Source organism: Schistocerca serialis, chromosome 6 (genome assembly GCF_023864345.2).
Source record: "Schistocerca serialis cubense isolate TAMUIC-IGC-003099 chromosome 6, iqSchSeri2.2, whole genome shotgun sequence".
Lineage (NCBI taxonomy): Eukaryota > Metazoa > Arthropoda > Insecta > Orthoptera > Acrididae > Schistocerca > Schistocerca serialis.
In genome coordinates, this window is record NC_064643.1 from 319,954,344 (window position 1) to 319,978,195 (window position 23,852).

General features: G+C 43.3%; 1 non-coding gene across 1 annotated transcript; it reads right to left on the bottom strand.

The window, feature by feature from the left end:
• Window positions 1-19,172: 19,172 nt before the first annotated feature.
• Window positions 19,173-19,245, bottom strand: Trnaa-cgc (transfer RNA alanine (anticodon CGC)). Its single transcript has one exon. It is a non-coding gene; the product is annotated as a tRNA-Ala (tRNA).
• Between the last annotated feature and the right edge of the window lie 4,607 nt (window positions 19,246-23,852).

Consider the following 23,852-nt stretch of genomic DNA (forward strand, 5'->3'; position numbering starts at 1 on the left):
GGAAGGCCCGTTACAATCTGCCCTCAGACAGTCTCACATAGACCATGCACCTTCCTTATTCCACACACGGACATCATGCTTACTACATGCACTGTGCGTGTGTCTGACAACCGGTCATTCCTCACCAGGTGACGCTGCTATGGCCTGGACGGGCTTATATCGTTAATAGGTCGACTGCGATAATGTTCTGCCTGATATATAATTTTAGGTTCGTAATGGAGCTTTCTTTGTCATCAATGATGACACTACGTATACATATTTTAGCTTCGTTGATTGGGCCATAATCCATTATCGCCGGCCGAAATGGCCGAGCGGTTCTAGCCGCTGCAGTCCGGAAGCGCGCGACTACTACGGTCGCAGGTTCGAGTCCTGCCTCGGGCATAGATGTGTGTGAAGTCCTTCTGTTAGTTAAGTTTAAGTAGTTCTAAGTTGAAGGGAGTGATGACCTCAGAAGTTAAGTCCCATAGTGCTCAGAGCCATTTGAACCATTTGAATCCATAATTTTTACTTGAAGAAAAATTTTCTTACACTCACACACATACTCTCTCTCTCTCTCTCTCTCTCTCTCTCACACACACACACACACACACACACACACACAAACACACACACACACACACACACACACTGGCGCGCGCGTGCGCGCTCATACATCTACGTTACTAAATCCAGAGGAACGTGCTATCTACTAGCAGTTGCTCGATGATCACCATTTGCCACAGAGGCGACCGATGACGAATCAGTGGATCACGTGAACCAGTCACAGTTACTTAGGTGATAAATACACACAGTTGACGGTGCTGTTCATCGTTTCTTGTATATTATCAGCTGTTGTCCGGTTATCCATATGAAGATGGATATTTGGAAACTTCCGGCATGATATTTTCCCCGACAACGATGACACATTCAAGTAATATAACTAAGCCTGTCACAAGGCGAGAATCTTGCCACAGTGCTTGGAGAAGCATTGTAACTCATAATTATATCCTGGGCGCGAAATTCGTCTGATGTCGCACATCTAGGACGCCATACACTACTATAAGAATTTGGTGACAGATGTATTGATCTGTGGGGTCACTTACTTCGATAAACTACAAAGGAAATCTCTAATTAATGCCAAGAAGAATTTCAGCTGTAAGTACGTAGCTTCCGGCGCTCCGTGGCAACTAGAATAAAATCATCAGGCCGTATCATTATGACACACAGAAGCAACTGAAACGCCAACGCTTCGACCGTCTTCTGAGCAGTCCTCTTCAGTGCGAGTGAGGAATCCCTGTTATCTACGCTCTAAAGGTAGCTGACTCGCTATTAGACAGGTGGCCATAACCTTTTGTCTCATTAGTGCTTCCCTTCCGTTTATACCGGTAGTGTGAGATCCCCAACTCCACTCCAGCTGGTGATAAAGGCATGTTATTACCTCTGGACCTTTGGCAACGCGCGATCCACCCGAAGAAAGTACTGAAGGACAATACAGCAAGAATCAGAGCGGATCTAAGGCGGATCACATCGGATAAGGGACTAGCACGCTGTGACCAGAATACTTTACAACGGTCGCAGAATATTCCGGAGGACTTCAGCACTGTTGAAGCCACGTCTCATCCACGCTGTATGTTCGACTCCATCCGCAGTACTCGCTGATACGTGATTTACCCTGGAACGTTACGTGGTCTCCTACGAGTAACCTTGCCTGACAGACTCAAAATCTTCAAAGATAACGCATGAGTTCCTAAAGACTAACTTAAGACTTGAATAGGCACCGGACCATTTCTCGCCCGGAACGGCAACCGATAAATTATTTTGTGATAATGTATCTCATAAGGCAATCAAATTTTTTTGCTTAGGCATCCTCGGCCGGAGTCAGTCGACATAAAAGTTTTCTGGTTGTAGTACCGCGTCATATTGTATAAAACTACTGCTGGAGAAAAACCAAAGTAACATTTCGGCCACTGGAAGACCCAGAAGAAGGCCGCTGCAACCATACCCAGAAAACTTTTATGTCAATCAAATTTTTGGTTTTCGATTACATCTTTTCTGGTTTTGCATCATGAATCTTACAACTGGTTTGAAGCGGCACGTCGTGACCTCACCTCCTGTGACAATCCCTTCATGTGACGGAGTGGCACTTAGATCAAGGGTCGTCATTTATTTAAAGTCTCATTCTTGTCTATATATTACACTGTGAACATAATCTGATTTAGAATACAATAAACTTTATAAGGCATCGCACGAACAAAACTCAGCTTTCTGTTTTCTGACATGATATCCTTCTCTAGATTGTCGCACAGATGACAAAATGGTAGATATTGAAATAGACGACAGAGGGATAGAGAAACAATTAAAATCGCTCAGAAGAGGAAAGGCCGCTGGACCTGATGGGATACCAGTTCGATTTTACACAGAGTACGCGAAGGAACTTACCCCCCTTCTTGCAGCGGTGTACCGTAGGCTTCTAGAAGAGCGTAGCGTTCCAAAGGATTGGAAAAGGGCACAGGTCATCCCCGTTTGCAAGAAGGGACGTCGAACAGATGTGCAGAACTATAGACCTATATCTCTAACGTCGATCAGTTTCAGAATTTTGGAACACGTATTATGTTCGAGTATAATGACTTTTCTGGGGACTAGAAATCTACTCTGTCGGAATCAGCATGGGTTTCGAAAAAGATGGTCGTGTGAAACCTAGCTCGCGCTATTCGTCCACGAGACTCAGAGGGCCATAGACACGGGTTCACAGGTAGATGCCGTGTTTCTTGACTTCCGCAAGGCGTTCGATACAGTTCCCCACAGTCATTTAATGAACAAAGTAAGAGCATATGGACTATCAGACCAATTGTGTGATTGGATTGAAGAGTTCCTAGATAACAGTACGCAGCATGTCATTCTCAATGGAGAGAAGTCTTCCGAAAACAGTGATTTCAGGTGTGCCGCAGGGGAGTGTCGTAGGACCGTTGCTATTCACAATATACATAAATGACCTTGTGGATGACATCGGAAGTTCACTGAGGTTTTTTACGGATGATATATGGAGAGGTTGTAACAATGGAAAATTGTACTGAAATGCAGGAGGATCTGTAGCGAATTGGCGCATGGTGCAGGGAATGGCAATTGAATCTCAATGTAGACAAGTGTAATGGCTGCGAATACATAGAAAGATAGATCCCTTATCATTTAGCTACAAAATAGCAGGTCAGCAACTGGAAGCAGTTAATTCCATAAATTATCTGGGAGTACGCATTAGGAGTGATTTAAAATGGAATGATCATATAAAGTTGATCGTTGGTAAAGTAGATGCTAAACTGAGATTGATTGGAAGAATCCTAAGGAAATGCAATGCGAAAACAAAGGAAGTAGGTTACAGTACGCTTGTTGGCCCACTGCTTGAATACTGCTCAGCAGTGTGGGATCCGTACCAGATAAGGTTAGGTTTGATAGAAAAGATAGAGAAGATCCAACGGAGAGCAGCGCGCTTCGTTACAGGATCATTTAGTAATCGCGAAAGCGTTACGGAGATGATATATAAACTCCAGTGGAAGACTCTGCAGGAGAGACGCTCAGTAGCTCGGTACAGGCTTTTGTTGAAGTTTCGAGAACATACCTTCACCGAAGAGTCAAGCAGTATATTGCTCCCTCCTACGTATATCTCGCGAAGAGACCATGAGGATAAAATCAGAGAGATTAGAGCCCACACAGAAGCATACCGACAATCCTTCTTTCCACGAACAACACGAGACTGGAATAGAAGGGAGAACCGATAGAGGTACTCAAGGTACCCTTCGCTACACACCGTCAGGTAGCTTGCGGAGTATGGATGTAGATGTAGATGAAGAGCTACAAGCTGATTCCATACTCCTAGATTTCCGGAAAGCATTTGAGACGGTGCCCTACTGGAGGCTGTTAACGAAGGTCTGAGCATACGGAGTAGGTTCCCTTACATTTGAGTGACTCGAAGACTTCTTAAGTAATGGATCCTAGACCCAGTCCATCATCTTCAACGGCGAGTGGTCATAAAAGACAAAGTTATCGTCAGCAGTGCTCCAGGGAACTGCGACAGGATGGCACTTATTCTCTATACACATAAATGATCTGACTCATGGGTGAGCAGCAATCAGTGTCTGTTTGTTGATGTCGCTGTAGTACAGGGAAAGTATCATCGTTGAGTGATTGTAGGAAGATGCAGGATGACTTCCAATTTCTATTTAGAATGATAAATTGTACATTCCTCTATATTTATGGAATAGTTAATGCAGTAAGCGGTGAAAGAACTGAATAATATTTGAGTACAGCTTCAGTAGTGTGCTTTTTCACAATGTCACGTAGATTAAATATGTAGGCGTAACGCAACAAGACGATATAAAATAGGACGATAACGCAAGAGATGTAGTAGGGAACGTGAATGGTCGACTTCGGTTGGTTGGGAGAGATTTAACTCACCTATGAAGGAGAACATGTACACAATATTAATTTGACCCATGCTTGACTACAGCCTCGAGTATTTAGTTTCCCCTCTAGGTCGTATTACAGGAAGACGGTGAAGCAATGCCGACGCGAGCTGCTACATTTATTATCGGTAGGTTTCATCAACAGGCTAGTATGACGGAGATACCTTGGGAACCCAAATGGAAATCCCTAGAGGGAACACGACGTTCTTTTCACCAAACACTGTTGAGAACAGCCATTTGAAGTAGTCCGCAGAACGGCTCTTCTGCCGCAGAAATTTGGTACTCGTGCTATGACATATAGATAACCATTCTTGTCTTGCTATACTTACGAGTGGAACAGGAGAGGAAGTGACTTTGAGTGGTACAAGGTACCCTCCGCCTAGCACCATACGGTAGCTTCCGGATTTACTGTGCGTTCTTTTCATCAATGTTTTGAACGCATTACTTTCCTCGACGAGACTCTTTCTTTCTTATTTAATGCATCATTTTTGAGCAACGTTTTCTAATAGCGCGTATGAAACGGTCTGGATTCATTCTTTTCAGATTTTGCAGCTGTCCATGAATCGCCACTGTGCTCTTCAAGTACAGCCTCAAAACATTTTTCTTTTCATATTACGGTCTATGATGTTAGTAGACTTGGTTTAGCAAGTAATTCGGTCATTGCCTGTGCTGTTCTCCTTGTATTGGATAGTCAGCAAGCCAAAACAAGAGGACTAAACCCATGTCCACTTACCTGTGGACTGCCTCATATTATTTTACGTTCACTGTTTTAATACAGTGGCGTGTAGATTTTAGTGTGGACCACGGCTGCAGACATGTACCGGAAAATAAGCAAAAAATAATTGTTTATGTTTATTTCTTGTAGATGATAATTAAAGTCTTATTCCTACCCCTCGGAACTACCTTACTTCGTCTGGCATGTGTAATTTTGCAGCCAACGTGTCAGGAATCCTTCAATTAATCTTTTACATTGGCTCCTATTTTGATCTTCAGTTTATAGTTAATCTCATTTCTATTACTCCACGCTTTCAGATTTGTTTTGTGATCTTAAAATTGGATATTCCCATCAAATAGTCCTGTATACTTCTCTTAATTTCACTGAAAATAGCAGTACAATCACTGAATTGTATCATTGATATAACTTTACCCTGTATTTTAGTCCCACTCGTCAAGATTTCCTTTATATCTCCTACTGCACATTCTACTTACAGCCTTAACTATGGGAGAGAGGTGTTGCTTCCATACTTGATATCCTTTCCAATCAGAGTACTTCTTTCTTTGTCTTCCATTCTTACAATTACCTGCTGATTCATGTAGACATTTTAAGTTTATTGTCTTTCTCTACAAGCTATAAATATTATTTTGAAATTTTCCAATATCTAGGACCATTTATCGTTGTCGTACTCTTTTTAGGAATCCGTACCTCTATTGGCAAAAACTTATAGGATCGCATTTTGGTCCATATGTCTGTCCGTCTGACTGTTAAGACCTGTTCTCGGGAACTCGGGCGGTATAAAACTGAAATTTATCTCACATACTAAGTTCTATGGTCCTTGGCGGTGTACGTAATTTAAGCTTCTAAGTCAATGCAGTCAAAAGAAAAAGCCATTTGTGTCACATATTTTGATACCTGCAAATTCCTTCATGGAAACCTATAGATGAACAAGCTATATAAATTTTTAACCTGGTGGTCTTGCGTAAATCACATGCTTGAAAACCGAGAGGTCGTCGGATCGAACTTCAGCCGGGCCGCCGACTTCTGAGTCTTTGTTTAAACCTAGCCTTCGTCCTTCAACGATGTGGGAAAACGCTAGATACAACACGTGGTTCCGATTCCACGTTAAGATGTAGGTCCCCTTTCTCCACTTGTTTAACTGGGGTCTCCGTTGTGCCACCCAATCGCAAGACTTGCACCACACCACACGAAATTATTATAATCATCTATCTATGCAATTATGTTTATACGAAACCCTCTGAGTGTGAGTACTAACCTCATCTGTCCGGTTTCTTTTGCCTTGGAGGTGTATTTATTTTTGTGTAGTTTTGGTTTCTCTGGTATAAACAGTGCATTAATACACTGATTTCATCAAATCTAATGTTGTTAATTGCTACAGGCCGCAGCACATTCGCTTTTCTAATTGCGAAAAAGGTAAATCAATTACAATTTACTGTTACTTAATTGAAAGAGATACAGTGTTCTGTCCAGTACAATACTGGTGCATTTCGTGCGGCCTGATTTATTATGCTACCTATGGGGAGGATATTTGGACTTTGTGACCACGAGGGGCATCCTGCCCTCCTCGAGGGAGCGCAGGACTTGGAACTCGAAGTAAAACTGCGCCTACGACGTAATCCGCCGCAGCAGTAGGCGCGGCGCATACTTGCGAGTTAATTAAATTAGTGTACGCGATTTATTTAATGAAGCATGGGCAGGGCGGGGAGCCGTATTGGGCCATTAGAGGGCTGAGGTCGTGGTAATGGCGCAAAGTTTAAGCCCGCTCCCGAGGGACCGGGACCAGGGTGGAGCGGAGCAGAGCAGGAAGCCGGCTGCATCCCCCGGGAAGCCGCTCCCCGCCACGGGGCTTTCGTCGGCTCCGGTGGAGGGAATGGCGACCACCTCGCCTCACCTCAGTTCACCCACCTCAGCAGCGCCTGCACCTCCAGATGGTTCAAAATCAGCGCCTCGCTACCGCCTCCTGCAAATACTTTCCGACATCCGAGACACATTACTCACGTGATGTTGTTGTTGTTGTGGTCTTCAGTCCTGAGACTGGTTTGATGCAGCTCTCAATGCTACTCTATCCTGTGCAAGCTTTTTCATCTCCCAGTACCTACTGCAACCTACATCCTTCTGAATCTCCTTAGTGTATTCATCTCTTGGTCTCCCTCTACGATTTTTACCCTCCACGCTACCCTCCAATACTAAATTGGTGATCCCTTGATGCCTCAGAACATGTCCTACCAACCGATCCCTTCTTCTGGTCAAGTTGTGCCACAAACTTCTCTTCTCCCCAATCCTATTCAATACTTCCTCATTAGTTATGTGATCTACCCATCTAATCTTCAGCATTCTTCTGTAGCACCACATTTCGAAAGCTTCTATTCTCTTCTTGTCCAAACTATTTATCGTCCATATTTCACTTCCATACATGGCTACACTCCATACAAATACCTTCAGAAATGACTTCCTGACACTTAAATCCATACTCGATGTTAACAAATTTCTCTTCTACAGAAACGCTTTCCTTGACATTGCCAGTCTACATTTTATATCCTCTCTACTTCGATCATCATCAGTTATTTTGCTCCCCAAATAGCAAAACTCGTTTACTACTTTAAGTGTCTCATTTCCTAATCTAATTCCCTCAGCATCACCCGACTTAATTAGACTACATTCCGTTATCCTTGTTTTGCTTTTGTTGATGTTCATCTTATATCCTCCTTTCAAGACACTGTCCATTCCATTCAACTGCTCTTCCAAGTCCTTTGCTGTCTCTGACAGAATTACAATGTCATCGGCGAACCTCAAAGTTTTTATTTCTTCTCCATGAATTTTAATACCTACTCCAAATTTTTCTTTTGTTTCCTTTACTGCTTGCTCAATATACAGATTGAACAACATCGGGGAGAGGCTACAACCCTGTCTTACTCCCTTCCCAACCACAGCTTCCCTTTCATGTCCCTCGACTCTTATAACTGCCATCTGGTTTCTGTACAAATTGCAAATAGCCTTTCGCTCCCTGTATTTTACCCCTGCCACCTTTAGAATTTGAAAGAGAGTATTCCAGTCAACATTGTCAAAAGCTTTCTCTATGTCTACAAATGCTAGAAACGTAGGTTTGCCTTTCCTTAATCTTTCTTCTAAGATAAGTCGTAAAGTCAGTATTGCCTCACGTGTTCCAGTGTTTCTACGGGATCCAAACTGATCTTCCCCGAGGTTGGTTTCTACTAGTTTTTCCATTCGTCTGTAAAGAATTCGTGTTAGTATTTTGCAGCTGGTGACTTATTAAACTGATAGTTCGGTAATTTTCACATCTGTCAACACCTGCTTTCTTTGGGATTGGAATTATTATATTCTTCTTGAAGTCTGAGGGTATTTCGCCTGTTTCATACATCTTGCTCACCAGATGGTAGACTTTTGTCAGGACTGGCTCTCCCAAGGCCGTCAGTAGTTCCAACGGAATGTTGTCTACTCCGGGGGTCTTGTTTCGACTCAGGTCTTTCATAAGAAAAAATAATAATATAAGCGCATAAACGATTTAATTCCCTACTAGATCTGAATTTCTACTGCTTATCAAGGTGTATTAACTATGGAAATTACAACAAACCTTTGTAGTTCCTGTTGCTAATGACTGCATGTATGCTGATGCAGAACTGGGAGCATTCGTTTCAATTTCTGGCTGTGGATGAAATTTCCACCACTAGTAATGGGACACGAGCTGCTAGCTGGAAGTTCCTTGTCAGCAAAATCAGCTCCACTGTCATGGATTTCAGCCAAAATGTAATGAAGTGAGGTCAGTGACATCACATATGGTGCTCTCTTTCATGGAAGGGGACATTATGCCTTGCAATCCCGTTAATGTAGTTCTTTACGAGAAGGCTATGTGCCTGACCCATCCCCCATCATCATACAACACAACCATGACACCGTACAATACCAAATCCTACAGCAGTCACCAACATTCCCTCAAAGCTTTAATAATCTAGTAACCAGCACATATCGAATAGAAGAAATAAATACCAAAATCATTTGCAAGAGTTTTAATGAAGAAAGATTTACAACAACTACAAATGTTACACGAGAAATATTTCAACCAGTTGTGCATGTACATTTCATTATTGTCTTAATGAGTGTTAGTCGTCTTCATTTTTTTAAGTAACATGCTGAACTAAAATTCCACCGTTAAACTTTCGGAACAAGCACTTTGCTTTCCATGTTTTAGGTAGGAAGTAGTATGGACGAAAACAAGAAAAATGTAAAGATTGAACATAGGCTTTAAAATGTGTACCTTAAGAGCTATGAACACTTTTTGAGTAGAAGAGTTGTGAATCATAGTAGTGGAGCTAAAAAAAGTCTTGATGAATGTTGTTTACAACCCACGTTAGCTAGAAAATTTTTCTTCTTTGAGTAAATACTGTCACATCCAAAAATATGGAAAGCAACGAGCTTTAAGCAGAAGATATATGTCTCACAATAGCCAAGTTGAAAAAGTGCCGTCTTTACTAGGCACAATTTTTGGTTTCCCTCCACAATATCATTTCTGAAATTTTGTCAGTGCAGGTCTAGTTTACGTTGTTTACTATAGCGTTTGCGAAAATTGCAACATTCAAATGTAGGAAAATATTTAGAAAAGTGGAACCGTAATAAGTGAGTAAAATTGTGGAAAAGTGAGTGCAGTTAGGCACAGTAGTGTGCACCTTCGGGTGCCCAGTAAGTTAATGTTACATCATGCTCAGATGGTCGAGACCCGTCAAAGTAAGTGGAAACGTTCAACCAAGTACTGGTATGGATTGGCGTCGTCAAAGGGCGTGATATCACTACGTCCATCAGTTCGAGAGGGGAAGAAAGGTCGGTTTCCAGGAAATGAGTCTGTCGTACCATGACAATGCCGCTTGTAAAGGGCACGCTCGAACGACAAAGAACCAGTAGGTACAAGTGAGTCGTTCACAGTGACAAGCAGGTAAGGGACCATAACATGCAACCACAATGTGGGACGACCAGCATTTTGTCCTCATGGCTGTATCTCAAAGAACACGATCGTCCATAGTGTTGAATCGACGCTGAAGCACTGCATGGACTGTGCGGCTGGTCCCGGAGGAGGTTCAATTCCTCCCTCGGGCATGGATGTGTGTGTATGTCCTTAGGATAATTTAGGTTAAGTAGTATGTAAGCTTAGGTACTGGGCTTAGCAGTTAAGTCCCATAAGATTTCACACACATTTTTGATGCACTGCAATGGGTATGTACCTGCGTCGACTGTTTGACGTCATCTAATGAGAGTTATGCTGCTGCCTCACATTTCTTTGCAACGGCTTTCATTGACCAAAAACCACCATCGCCTGAGACTGCGCTGTAAAATGTATTATTTTAAGACAAGTTCCACTTCATCTCGTCCTAATTGAAGGCTGTTTTTAGCCACGTGATTGCTAAACACTGCACACACAATCGGAAAGAGTATATTGAGTGTCACAGCGGACCAAAAGGAAGTGCGGTGGTTTGAGGCGGCAGTGGCTATTACATGAGATTCCACGTGCTACACATTGAGCGCAGTCGGAACAGCAACTGCTGCATGAGAGAGATTTCAGAGCCGGAGACACTGCCGTTCATGCAGGCAACTGCATAAGCCATATTTCAGTTGGGCCATACCGTGGCCATATATGACGAGAAATGAACAGGCCTTCTCCGATTAATGGCAGGTACCACTTCTTCCCTGTCCTGCACGTATGACTGTCATGTCACCCATAGAACATGACTGGGGTATGGTACGTCTGCAGCTTGTTCGTTTTGGTCCTCTGCAGCCACTGACATAGCTTTGTGGGTGCATCCACAAACTGAGCGGCAGTGTGTTTTTGCGCCAGCATATTAACGTCCTCTTTGATTCCATACCACGACATCTAGATGCTCTGCCTGCTGCATTCGTCAGCTTCACACCAAAATGAATTCGAATTCTCTCAGTCAAAATGCTAGTACAATTTCGTAATTCTAGCTGTTTCTGTGTTGTCATGTCAATAATCATGTGTATCCTTCTCTGTGCAACAATTTTCACAAATAATACTTTATTATCCAGTATACCAGACATTACAGAATGGTCCATGCACCTTAAAAGTTTGTTATGTTTGTTATTACGTAGCGTTGCCAATACCATCCATCCGCAGAACATTTAGACTGTGAATAAACAGTACATGCGTTGCATAACAACTTACGAAAGGATATAATTTTATTGAACATTGGAAGAATTTCCATGTTTGTGCATAGACATGCATTAGTCATAGAGGCTACACAGATGTGAACATGTCTGATGATGGCTAAAGCTTGAAATGGTAAACACAATAAATGCATATGCGACTCATGAATGAAAATAATCGGTGTGAGCATGCCACCACGATCATGGGATATCAGTGTAACTTCTTTATTTTCTAAAGATAGAATAATGCTTGAAGAGGACGACGATCAGATATGATCTGAAAGTAGATAATTCCATAATCTATAACTTATATGCAAGTAAAGATATGGGCACAACAAGTAATCTAAGGCCAACAAGTACAAAATAAATTGCTGTGACTGTGATCAACACTACATTGTTATTTTGTGGAAAGATGCTCCCAGGATGTCTCCCAGCAATGGGAGGCTTGCAATCAATTTCTGATGCATTGATTTCGCCCGTTATTCACTGGCGCTACTATTGATGGATTTATTGTAGCTTGTCGCTGATTATCTCTGACAGAGCGAATCCTCAAGTAGATGTTGAGCAGCGTTGGTGGAGCAATAAGAGCAAGGCAGCGAGTGGCAAGACTAGAGGGAATCACGGACCGAGTTCCGGAGATAGTGGGTCAGTCGGCCATTTTTAGCTCTGTTTATGTGAAAACTTGGAATTATTCATGAAGTCGTAGTTATCAATTTGAGCTGAGTTCGGCTTTCTGTCTGCGCCTGCTGATTTGTCTGGTTTTGATATTCCATGCTGTGTGTGGGACTGGGCGCTGGGAGCCACACTGGATATGTCCAGAATTATCAAATATCTGCCACATCATGCGTTTGTGGTCAATATTTCTTAGATCACCATATGCCAACCTCTATTGCTTGTGCTTGGTGGCGTACTACAATATAAGTTTGAGTGTAATTACCTGAGGGAAGGCTCTGTTGCTTCAGATTATTTATATTTCTGATCAGTCAAATATTTGGCTGTGTATGTAATTGTACCTGTATTGGGCATTTAGGTCTACCACTGAAAGCCTCATTATAGTGTATTTGTGCAGGATCTATGCACGGTGAAAGACTAAATTTAGTAGTTATACTTATTGATAGTTTTTCCCACTTCTATGGCCTACAGTTTTCTTCTTCCATAGTATTCGGGGAAAGCCGTAGTAAAAATTTTGCAGGTTTAATTTCCATGTTAAGTGTTCTTAAGGATTTTGCATTTAATCTTTTATTTTATATTTTGTTTGCTTTTACAAAAATTTCCTGTATTCAATATGCATGTTAAAACTGTGTTGTAGATTTACATGTCTAAATCCCACAATAGGATACACTCGCTTGTAAGGCCTAATAATTATTAAGTAGTGCCTCATAGAAGTAAGGGTGTCAGTTTCCTTATATAATTGTTTGGTTCACTTAGGGCTCTTTGCCAAGTGGTTTGGCTAAATTACGGTCAGACCTTATTCTATGGACATTTATTAAGTTTCCCTGTATTAACCTACTCAGTACTATGCATTCTGGATATTTCATAAATTTGGTTAAAGACTAATTTTTGAAATTTGGTGACATATTAAGAGGCCTTTTGTTGATGAGTTATTGAGAAGGTGGCCTTTAAGATTTGCTTAACTTAATTGTTTGGCGTCTGTTTCACCTAAGTGGTGTCTGTGAACATCCCTACTTATTCTTATGAGTTTCGCTGCCGATTTTTCAGCGGCTGATAATCGCGGGGGCTGTTCTTGGTACGCACCACATTGGTGTTTATTCATGTTCTGATCTACCGAACCTTACTTAAAGTTTTACTTAAAGTTGTACATCTCCTTTGGAGCATGCTTTCATTGCTCATCTTATGAATTTAGGATTTTTCTAAACTTGATTAATCACAACATAATGTGTTGATTATCATGTAACGCGAATATTTACATATAATTTAACCGTAACTATCGGCTTGAGCCTAAATTAACATTATATTTACCTCACGTGTGGACAACCTTAATATATTTTGGTGCTCAATTAAATTTTCAGTAGAGTGTATGGTGATTATAGCAGTTTGTTTCTCCTCTTGTATGCTAAGGGCCTGTTTATTTAAAAAAATAAATTTGTTTTCCGAAAATCCTTCGAAGGCCTTCAGTAATCTTTTCTTAAATTGTTTTAAATATATGTTTGCTGTTGCCCTTACACCAGCATCTGTTTCGTAAGGAAAGAAATTTTCTTTAATTGCATTTTTATATTTATTCTAGTGCTGAGTTGTGTGACTTGTTGATGTAAAAATCATTTGTTAAAACCGACTATTACTGTAAGCAATGAATTAGACTTACCGGTACGCTGTCGCTCATAGTTATTTGCGATTTTGGTATTTATGTTCAAATGGTTCAAATGGCTCTGAGCACTATGGGACTTAACATCTGAGGTCAACAGTCCCCCAGAACCACTCGGCCTCTCTGGCCGGCGGTATTTATGTGTTCATGCTATTCTGTGATGGTTAAATAAATGTAACCATTCAAAGGACAAATGTCGCTGGTTTTCTGGGTTCACTCTTCTGCGTTTTCCTTGTTCTACCAGCCGGCCGGTGTGTCTGAGCGGTTCTAGGCACTTCAGTCTGGAACCGCGCGACCGCTACGGTCGCAAGTTCGAATCCTGCCTCGGGCACGGATGTGTGTGATGTCCTTAGGTTAGTTAGGTTTAAGTAGTTCTAAGTTCTAGGGGACTAATGACCTCAGATGTGAAGTCCCACAGTGCTCCGGCCATTTGAACCATTTGAACCTTGTCCAACCACATGCTGTATTTTTGAGGATTTCAGTGATTTCAGTCTCCACTACACCTATGCTGGTCATCGGGGAGAAAGTGGTTGGAAAAAAAGGGGTTATTGGATAGCACAAGATATGCAGAGGTCTTCGATGTATGCGAGGTTGGGTGGTAAATTGAGGACATGGTAGATAATCCTCGGGGTGACGGTAAACGGATGTGGAAGGCACGGCGTAGTGCATGCCGTTCAAGGATTTGGAGGGACTGATAAAACTTAGGAGGGCGGATATTCCAGCAAGAACTGCATAGAGGAGGATGAATCAGATCAAGGGTAGTGGAGGCTTGTGACCCCGAAGATAGGTTAGTTAGTGCTTTTAGTAGTTTCAGTCTGTTTTCGTCTTTCTGTTGAATGGTTAGTGGTTGATGGTTCCATGTTAGTTGGTGGTTGATATTTCGAGGTATTTTACTGTGTTAGTTAATCATACAGGATAGTTGTAAATGTTGAGGTGGAAGTTACGGCGGCGGAAGTTGCCGGTGAGTCGTTCTAAAATAATTACCTGGTGTTCATAGGGTAGATGCTAAGGAACCATTGATTGCAGCTGTAACTAAAGTGACTCAGTTGAGTCGTTAATTTGTTTATTAGAGACAATATACATTCACAAAAACAGAAAGAAAGGACCTAAAAATATTCTCATGGAACGGAGACAATTTTTTCTTAGTCTATGTTTTCACTATCCGACAATGTCCTGTAACTGGCCCTTTTCTCACCTGACGTCTAACCACAAGTCTAGAGTGTTGATTTTGCCTTATTTTTACTCTTGAGGTACATGGTAGACCCTCCAGCGTCTGCTGGCTGCTTCGTAAGCTGAGCATACTCACTTTTACTTATCCTCTTATCATAGAGAACACTATTGTCACTGCGGGCACACGGAGCGTTTCCGATGCGCGAGGACTCTCGGGGTGCAGTTAGGCCGTAGTGTGCAGGCAGTATCCGGGAATACTGGACGCCAGTGTTATTGCATGCAAACTTCTCTGAGCTTGATGTCTATTACGCCTAGCGTAGCATGCGAGCTAACATCCCGAAGATGCTCGGCCTCACATGAGTTCCTCTTCGTTGAAATGTCACGGCTCGAACTCGTCTAGGGGTTGACCCGCACGTGTCGATTTACACGCCCTAAATTGGACACTTATGACCCTTTGGTTAAATTGTCTGGCTGATGGCAAGTTTGCGAAATACGAATTTAATATCACATATAATAACAGTAATAATAATATCGGGAACTAAATTCACGACCCATAAATGATGTAGGCCACACAGCTGCGATTTGGTTAGAACAATGTTTATTGATAAAGCAAACTAATAGCGGAAGCTGTCGCATTTGTAGTTACTGTTAGTCTCGAGCGCATATCCATTTGACACAGTTCGATCATTATCATTCTCATTCTCATCGCGAATTACGAGTCCACCTCGTCAACTAAGCGAAAGGTTAGAGTTCACACCAGGCGCGCAGCTGCTCATTGCTCAGAGACTACCTCTCGCGATACCACACAACGCGAAATTGTCTTAGTTGTTCCATTTCCGAACTGCATAAAGACCGACTGTCCGCTTTCGCGTCCCAATCCTAATTGTCCCTTTGGTGTCTCCAGCCGAACTGCCCGTTTCCTCATCCCTGTCTCGACCAGAACTGCCCCTCTCTCGTCTGCAGCCGCACTATTTGCCCGTCCCCGGCCGCGTTTTCCCGCGCGCCGAACATCTTCGATCAACTGACTAGAGCAGTTCCCTTTCCTGAGGCCGTCCATCTGATTGGCTACAGCTTATTCTACATTATTTTACGTTTTAACATATTTAAATAATCAAAGCTTGACAACTATCAAGTTCTAAGTAAAGTAACAATAATATCCAAATCGTGAGGTCAGAGTTTCTCCTGGCGTATACAACTTTCAAATAACTTCCGGGAATTCAGCCAGGCAACACTTCCATTCCAGCGACCGCCGATATTTCGGCCGGAAAAACCCCGCCATTTTGAAGGCAAACTGCAACGGACAGGGGACGTACATGCAAATCTAAAACCTCGGTTCTCGGACTGATGCAGGAAAGATAACACACATACTGAACACTAGTGCCACCAAAGATGACCAATGTCAGAGCTACCGATAGTCAGACTACGAAGTTGCAGGTGAGGTAACATTGACTCTGTCCCTCTGTTTTTGACAATGGAGAGAGCCGGATTACAAACAGAGTTTAAACAAAAACCTGCATCCCTGTTAACGAGGTTGCTCCCTAATTTAACCTCAAGTGGTTCAAATGGCTCTGAGCACTATAGGACTTAACATATGAGGTCATCAGTCCCCTAAAACTTAGAACTACTTAAACCTAACTAACCTAAGGACATCACACATATCCATGCCCGAGGCAGGATTCGAACCAGCGACCGTAGCGGTCACGCGGTTCCAGACTGAAGCGCCTAGAACCGATCGACCACACCTGCCCGCTAATTTAATCTCAACTGCTTCCTTAATAACGCGGTCCCAATAGCTGGACTTTCATGCCAATATCTCTGGTAACCTGGGGTTACCAGTATCAAAACAATGTTCGGAAATAGCAGATCTATTTGGCTGCTGTAATCTTGTGTGCCGTTTATGCTCAGTACATCGGCCCTCCACGGTCCTGATAGTTTGACCAATATATGCCATACTGCAGCTGCAAGGAATGCAATATACAACCGCCTTACGCAGACCAAGAACATCCTTAACAGAACTCAAAGGCGCTCTAATTTTAGATGGAGGTCGGAAAACACATTTCACATCGTATTTCCGTAAAATGCGACCGATCTTGTTGGAAGTGTTTCCTACGTAAGGCAAAAGGCAGTAGACTTAGGTGTCGACACAAATTATCATCAACCACCCAATGTACAGTTGGTCGATAGCACAACGCACGTTCAATCTGTCTATCACCATAACCATTTTGACGAAATGTAACTTCAAGATGGAACAGCTCAGCCGGCAAAGTCTCAGTGTCAGAAACGGCATGTGCCCTGTGTACCAAGTACGAACTGCCCCTTCACGCTGAGCCGGATGGTGACAACTATTAGCCTGTAAGTTCAAGTCGGTGTCAGTACGTTTCCTGTAGACTGCATGTCCCAATGATCCATCATCTTTCCTCCTAACCAACACGTCCAGAAAGGGAAGCCAATCATACTCTCCCACCTCCATCATAAAACGAATGTTCAGGTGGATCGAGTTCAGATGTTCTAGATAGGCATTCAAATTCTCCCTAACATGAGGCCAAACAACAAAGGTATCGTCAATATACCTAAAGAAACAGGCGGGTTTCAAAGGCGCCGACTGCAATGCACGTTCCTCGAAGTCTTCCATAAACAAATTTGCGATCACAGGAGATAACGGACTACCCATCGCTACTCCATCTGTCTGCTCATAATACAGGTCATTGACTAAAAAGTAAGTGGATGTCAATACATGCCGGAACAGGTTATTTAATTCAGCACGAAACCTAGCTTCAATTAACCGCAACGAATCAGACAGCGGAACACGAGTGAAGAGAGAGGCCACATCGAAACTCACTAAAATGTCAGAGTCATTCAACCGCAGTCCTTCCAAACTCCGTAAAAAATCAGCTGAGTTCCTGATGGATGTTCACACCGACCTACTTGTGGACTCAACAGAGGAGCAAGATGCTTGGGTACAAGATATGTTGGAGCGCCGATGTTACTCACTATAGGGCGGAATGGAACCCCTTCCTTGTGAACCTTCGGAAGGCCGTATAACCTAGGGGGAACAGCACTAAAGGTGTTAAGACTCTTGATATTGATCTGCGACTAACCACTTTTCTTCAGGAGGATGTTGGTCTTTCTCTCAACACATTTTGTGGGATCAGCATCTATTGTGCCATACGCTGAATCAGATAGTAAACGTTGCACCTTTTGTGCATAATACCGTTTATTTAAAACAACGGTAGCATTTCCCTTATCCGCGGGTAAAATAATAACTTTGAGAGAGCGTAAAGCAGCCCTCTCTGCTGCTGTTACATTACTCTTGGGTGTACGAGCCCTAGTCAACACACGTCATGCCTCCCTCCTAACCTCCTCTGCAGCGTCAGGAGGTAGTTTGCAAACTGCCTGTTCAATTGAACTAATAAAATCAACTACCGGCAAACTCTTCCGAGTGGGTGCAAAATTGAAACCCTTTCCCGTGTCTCTGTTTCTCCTCCATGTCTTAAAAACATCGCTTTTGTTCACTCCGAGGCGTCTAGGTACTTTCTTTGTTGAGAACCCTTCCTGGCACAAAGAAACAATGCGGACTCGATCGAACCGCCGTATTGACCGTCTAGGCATGGTTGAACTACAGACAACACGGGCTCCTTCCTGGTGGAATGATTGGAAGTGATCGGCTGTCGGATCCGCTCCGTCTAATAGGCGCTGCTCATGCGTGGTTGTTTACATCTTTGGGCGGGTTTAGTGACATCTCTGAACAGTCAAAGGGACTATGTCTGTGATACAATATCCACAGTCAACGTCTATGTTCAGAAATTCTGGGAACCAGGGTGATGCAAAAAATGTTTTGTTGTGTGAATAATGCATGTAAGATATACACTTTTGTGGAGCCAAGTGCAGCGATGCTGCAAGTAGCACCGATGCCAACACTTACCTTAATTACTGAAAATTCGGGCAGAGAAGAGGATATATCAGAGTAATCTTTGATACTAAATATCATGTGATACTAAATATCATGTGTAAATAGTGACATATATTGATTATTACAAAATTTGAGTACAGCATTGGATACAGCATTATGTAATGGCTACAGAGTACAAGTCAAGCCAAAATTTTAAATATCAAGTAAGTTATCAGGAAACACGAAATGAGAGACAACATTTAGAACCCACTTAATGGTGGCGGTGGTGGTTAGAGTTTAACGTCCCGTCGACAACGAGGTCATTAGAGACGGAGCGCAAGCTCGGGTTAGGGAAGGATTGGGGAGGAAATCGGCCGTGCCCTTTCAAAGGAACCATCCCGGCATTTGCCTGAAACGATTTAGGGACATCACGGAAAACCTAAATCAGGATGGCCGGAGACGGAATTGAACCGTCGTCCTCCCGAATGCGAGTCCAGTGCGCTAACCACTGCGCCACCTCGCTCGGTCCCACTTAATGCAATTAAATTGAGAGAACTAGTGAACAGAACAACACAAATTCCATTAGTGCACCAAAAAAAACATGAGAGGTAAGGTTGCAATATGTAATAATCACGTAATCAGAGATTTCGTACAAGTCAGAATCCATTTAAGACAGTAAACTGATGGGAACAGTAGCTTAATTGACTGACAATTCTTTGGATTCCTTGGCTAAAGTCCGATACTGTACCAAAATCTGTTGACTGGACCCTCAAAAAGAACCAAGAAATCGAACTCGACAAGTTGAATCTAAGTGCACACTCGTAGCGTAGCAGTTCCGCAACGTGAGTTAGTGAGAAGATGACCATGAAATGCAAGTATGTCATGAGTGATTAATGAAATAGTATTTAATATGTACGAGGAAGTGCTAAACAGTAATTCCTCCGCATTTGTGGTGAGAAAACTCTTAAAGCTTTCCAAATAACAGAAACGTTATTATAATTATATGTCTTTATTCTTCATGTCTACATATTTACAGCCCTCTGCCCTAAGAGGGCTCTGAATTGTAGCATGGTGACATGATGGGTGTAAGGTAACAATGTGCATGTGTGATAAAAAGCATGTGTGATAAAAAGCGCGCTGTAACCGAGTTTCAAATTCGAAGAGTTCGTCGACACCTTGACCGCCCACTCCTTCAGCAAGACCATGTGACACCACACACGAGGGTTTGGACGATTGCAACAACCAGACGCCTTGAGTTGAATGTCGTCGATCATCCTCCATAGTGTCCCGACCTGACGCCACCCGATATTCAGCTGTTTCCCAAATTTAAAGAACTCATTTGAATACCCCAGTTCGTTGGAGATACAGCGCTGCATGCAGCAGTTTCGGAAACCTAGTCTAACATTCTGCAGTGATGGTATCAAGAAATCGGCCTCTCGTTGGGAGAAATTTGTTCATCGTCAGAATGACTATGTTTGTAAATTAATAAGCAGATATGAGTAATGAGTCCTTAGAATGTTATAAATTTTATTTAATTTAAAAAGCTTTCGAAGATTTTATACCAAAAATTTGGAGACATTGCCTTCAAGCACACCTTCGTACTCTACATACCCACAACCCAGTTAAATGAAACTATCTCGCCAAACTAGTGTTCAGCCACAGGACGCATTCAACACCAAGCCATATCTTCCTCTCGCTTCAGCACACACCAGAGTTAAAAGAAAGCGGCTACAAGCGTTCTTTGTCAGTAAGCAATACCATTTGACCAAACATCTGGAAGCACAGACCATGTTTCCCTCAGACCTCACAGGCTAAACCTCCAAAAATAACCAGTGTTTGTGTACAGAATGATCTCTGAAAACTACTCACAGTTCGGGAGACAATGGAAATATACAAATAGTAGACCTGAATATTGAAAGCTACGATTTAACAACCAATTTGCAACAGTAGTAATCAACTGCATGTACAAACTTATAGTGTACTTCTTCCCCGTACCGTATATACACTCCTGGAAATGGAAAAAAGAACACATTGACACCGGTGTGTCAGACCCACCATACTTGCTCCAGATACTGCGAGAGGGCTGTACAAGCAATGATCACACGCACGGCACAGCGGACACACCAGGAACCGCGGTGTTGGCCGTCGAATGGCGCTAGTTGCGCAGCATTTGTGCACCGCCGCCGTCAGTGTCAGCCAGTTTGCCGTGGCATACGGAGCTCCATCGCAGTCTTTAACACTGGTAGCATGCCGCGACAGCGTGGACGTGAACCGTATGTGCAGTTGACGGACTTTGAGCGAGGGCGTATAGTGGGCATGCGGGAGGCCGGGTGGACGTACCGCCGAATTGCTCAACACGTGGGGCGTGAGGTCTCCACAGTACATCGATGTTGTCGCCAGTGGTCGGCGGAAGGTGCACGTGCCCGTCGACCTGGGACCGGACCGCAGCGACGCACGGATGCACGCCAAGACCGTAGGATCCTACACAGTGCCGTAGGGGACCGCACCGCCACTTCCCAGCAAATTAGGGACACTGTTGCTCCTGGGGTATCGCCGAGGACCATTCGCAACCGTCTTCATGAAGCTGGGCTACGGTCCCGCACACCGTTAGGCCGTCTTCCGCTCACGCCCCAACATCGTGCAGCCCGCCTCCAGTGGTGTCGCGACAGGCGTGAATGGAGGGACGAATGGAGACGTGTCGTCTTCAGCGATGAGAGTCGCTTCTGCCTTGGTGCCAATGATGGTCGTATGCGTGTTTGGCGCCGTGCAGGTGAGCGCCACAATCAGGACTGCATACGACCGAGGCACACAGGGCCAACACCCGGCATCATGGTGTGGGGAGCGATCTCCTACACTGGCCGTACACCACTGGTGATCGTCGAGGGGACACTGAATAGTGCACGGTACATCCAAACCGTCATCGAACCCATCGTTCTACCATTCCTAGACCGGCAAGGGAACTTGCTGTTCCAACAGGACAATGCACGTCCGCATGTATCCCGTGCCACCCAACGTGCTCTAGAAGGTGTAAGTCAACTACCCTGGCCAGCAAGATCTCCGGATCTGTCCCCCATTGAGCATGTTTGGGACTGGGTGAAGCGTCGTCTCACGCGGTCTGCACGTCCAGCACGAACGCTGGTCCAACTGAGGCGCCAGGTGGAAATGGCATGGCAAGCCGTTCCACAGGACTACATCCAGCATCTCTACGATCGTCTCCATGGGAGAATAGCAGCCTGCATTGCTGCGAAAGGTGGATATACACTGTACTAGTGCCGACATTGTGCATGCTCTGTTGCCTGTGTCTATGTGCCTGTGGTTCTGTCAGTGTGATCATGTGATGTAACTGACCCCAGGAATGTGTCAATAAAGTTTCCCCTTCCTGGGACAATGAATTCACGGTGTTCTTATTTCAATTTCCAGGAGTGTATTATTTCTCACCTATGTCTCTTTGTCGGTAAGCCATATCTCCCGTATTACTTCATCAAAATTAATGATTTGGACATCGTTTTCAAGATTTAATTCGCCACTAATGATGAAACGTACACAGACAGTTAAAAGTTACTATTTCGTTAAAAAAACTATCTTGAAAACATTTTTATAAAATTATGTGGAAGTTACCATCTATTGACACTCTGTTTAACTAACATGCACAACATCTGTTGCAGTTGTGTAGATTCTTTATGCAAGCTTTGTCTATTACGAGATTTCGGTCACACACGTCGCTGTAAAGAATTTAGAAGGCGCCGTCTACTGACACTCTAATTTTACGCTTATGGACAACAGCGGTTAGAGTGAAATTACCTCTTCGTTGAAACCGTGAGAAAGATTTGAGCATAGGTCTCACTTAGTTTCTAGAGTTTCTCATTTAGGATTGAAAGCGTTATTACTTTAACCTATAAAAGTTGTTTCCTAAGTGTAGTCATCGGCAACGTTTGTGTTATTGAATTTCACCAGAGAGGTCTCCCTCATGCACACATGCTGCCGATTCTGTCAAACGAAGATAAATTACGCTCAGTTGAAGATGTAGAATTTTTAATTTGCGCAGAAATTCAAAACATAGACAAAGGCGAAGTTGTTGAAGCTTTTATGGAATGTATCATACACGGAATCTGCGGCACATTCCGGGCAAACAGTCCACGCATGCAAGAAAAGATATGATCCATCAGAGGCTTTATGACGACAAGACGCACGTAGAATTTTTCACCAATCTCATACGATCGAGCGACTGCCTGTCCAGTTACTGAAAGAATAAATGGTGTACTTTCAGGCAGGATACGAGGATACTGCTGTTCTTCATAGGGACTTCAAACTCTTGGCATTTAAAAACTGCTCGCTGATAATATTACCGCTCGCAAGCACTTTACCATGAAATTCCAGAACATTTTGTGTTGCCAGAAGAACATAGCACTTTTGCGAAGAAAAGCACAAGAGCTTTGGACGCGTCTCTGCTGTCAATCCAGCCGACATCGAAGGGCATTACCTCCGCGTACTACTACTATAAATCAAAGAATCGCAGTGGTTTGACGAACTACGCGCATCTGGTGAAATACTGTTGAACTCGTTTCCCCAAGCTGCAGAAAACTACATTTAATCATTAATGATATCGAATGGACAGAATGCTTTCAGTAGGCTTCGAGACAACAAATGCCAAAGCAACTGAGAGGAGGTTTTGCGTCCGCAGCTCGTGGTCGTGCGTTAGCGTTCTCGCTGGCCGCGCCCGGGTTCCTGGGTTCGATTCCGGCGGGGTCAGGGATGTTCTCTGCCTCGTGATGACTGGGTGTTGTGTAATGCCCTTGGGTTAGTTAGGTTTAAGTAGTTCTAAGTTCTAGGGGACTGATGACCATACATGTGAAGTCCCATAGTGCTCAGAGCCATTTTTTGAGTTTTTCCCATTTGCACATTTCGTTCTCATACCAACATACAGGAGTTGTAGACAATATTTCAAGACGCACATTTACAAAATTTTCAGACAGAGAGCGTACGCCACCTATAGCGTAGAACCTCAGAGTTCTAAAATAGCAAAATATTTTTAAATATCATGGAAAATCTGGTCAATAATTCTACGTGACGCCCCTGTTGTTATTGTCGCAGAACACGCAACGGAAGAAGGTGGCAGAAGAAAGTACGATT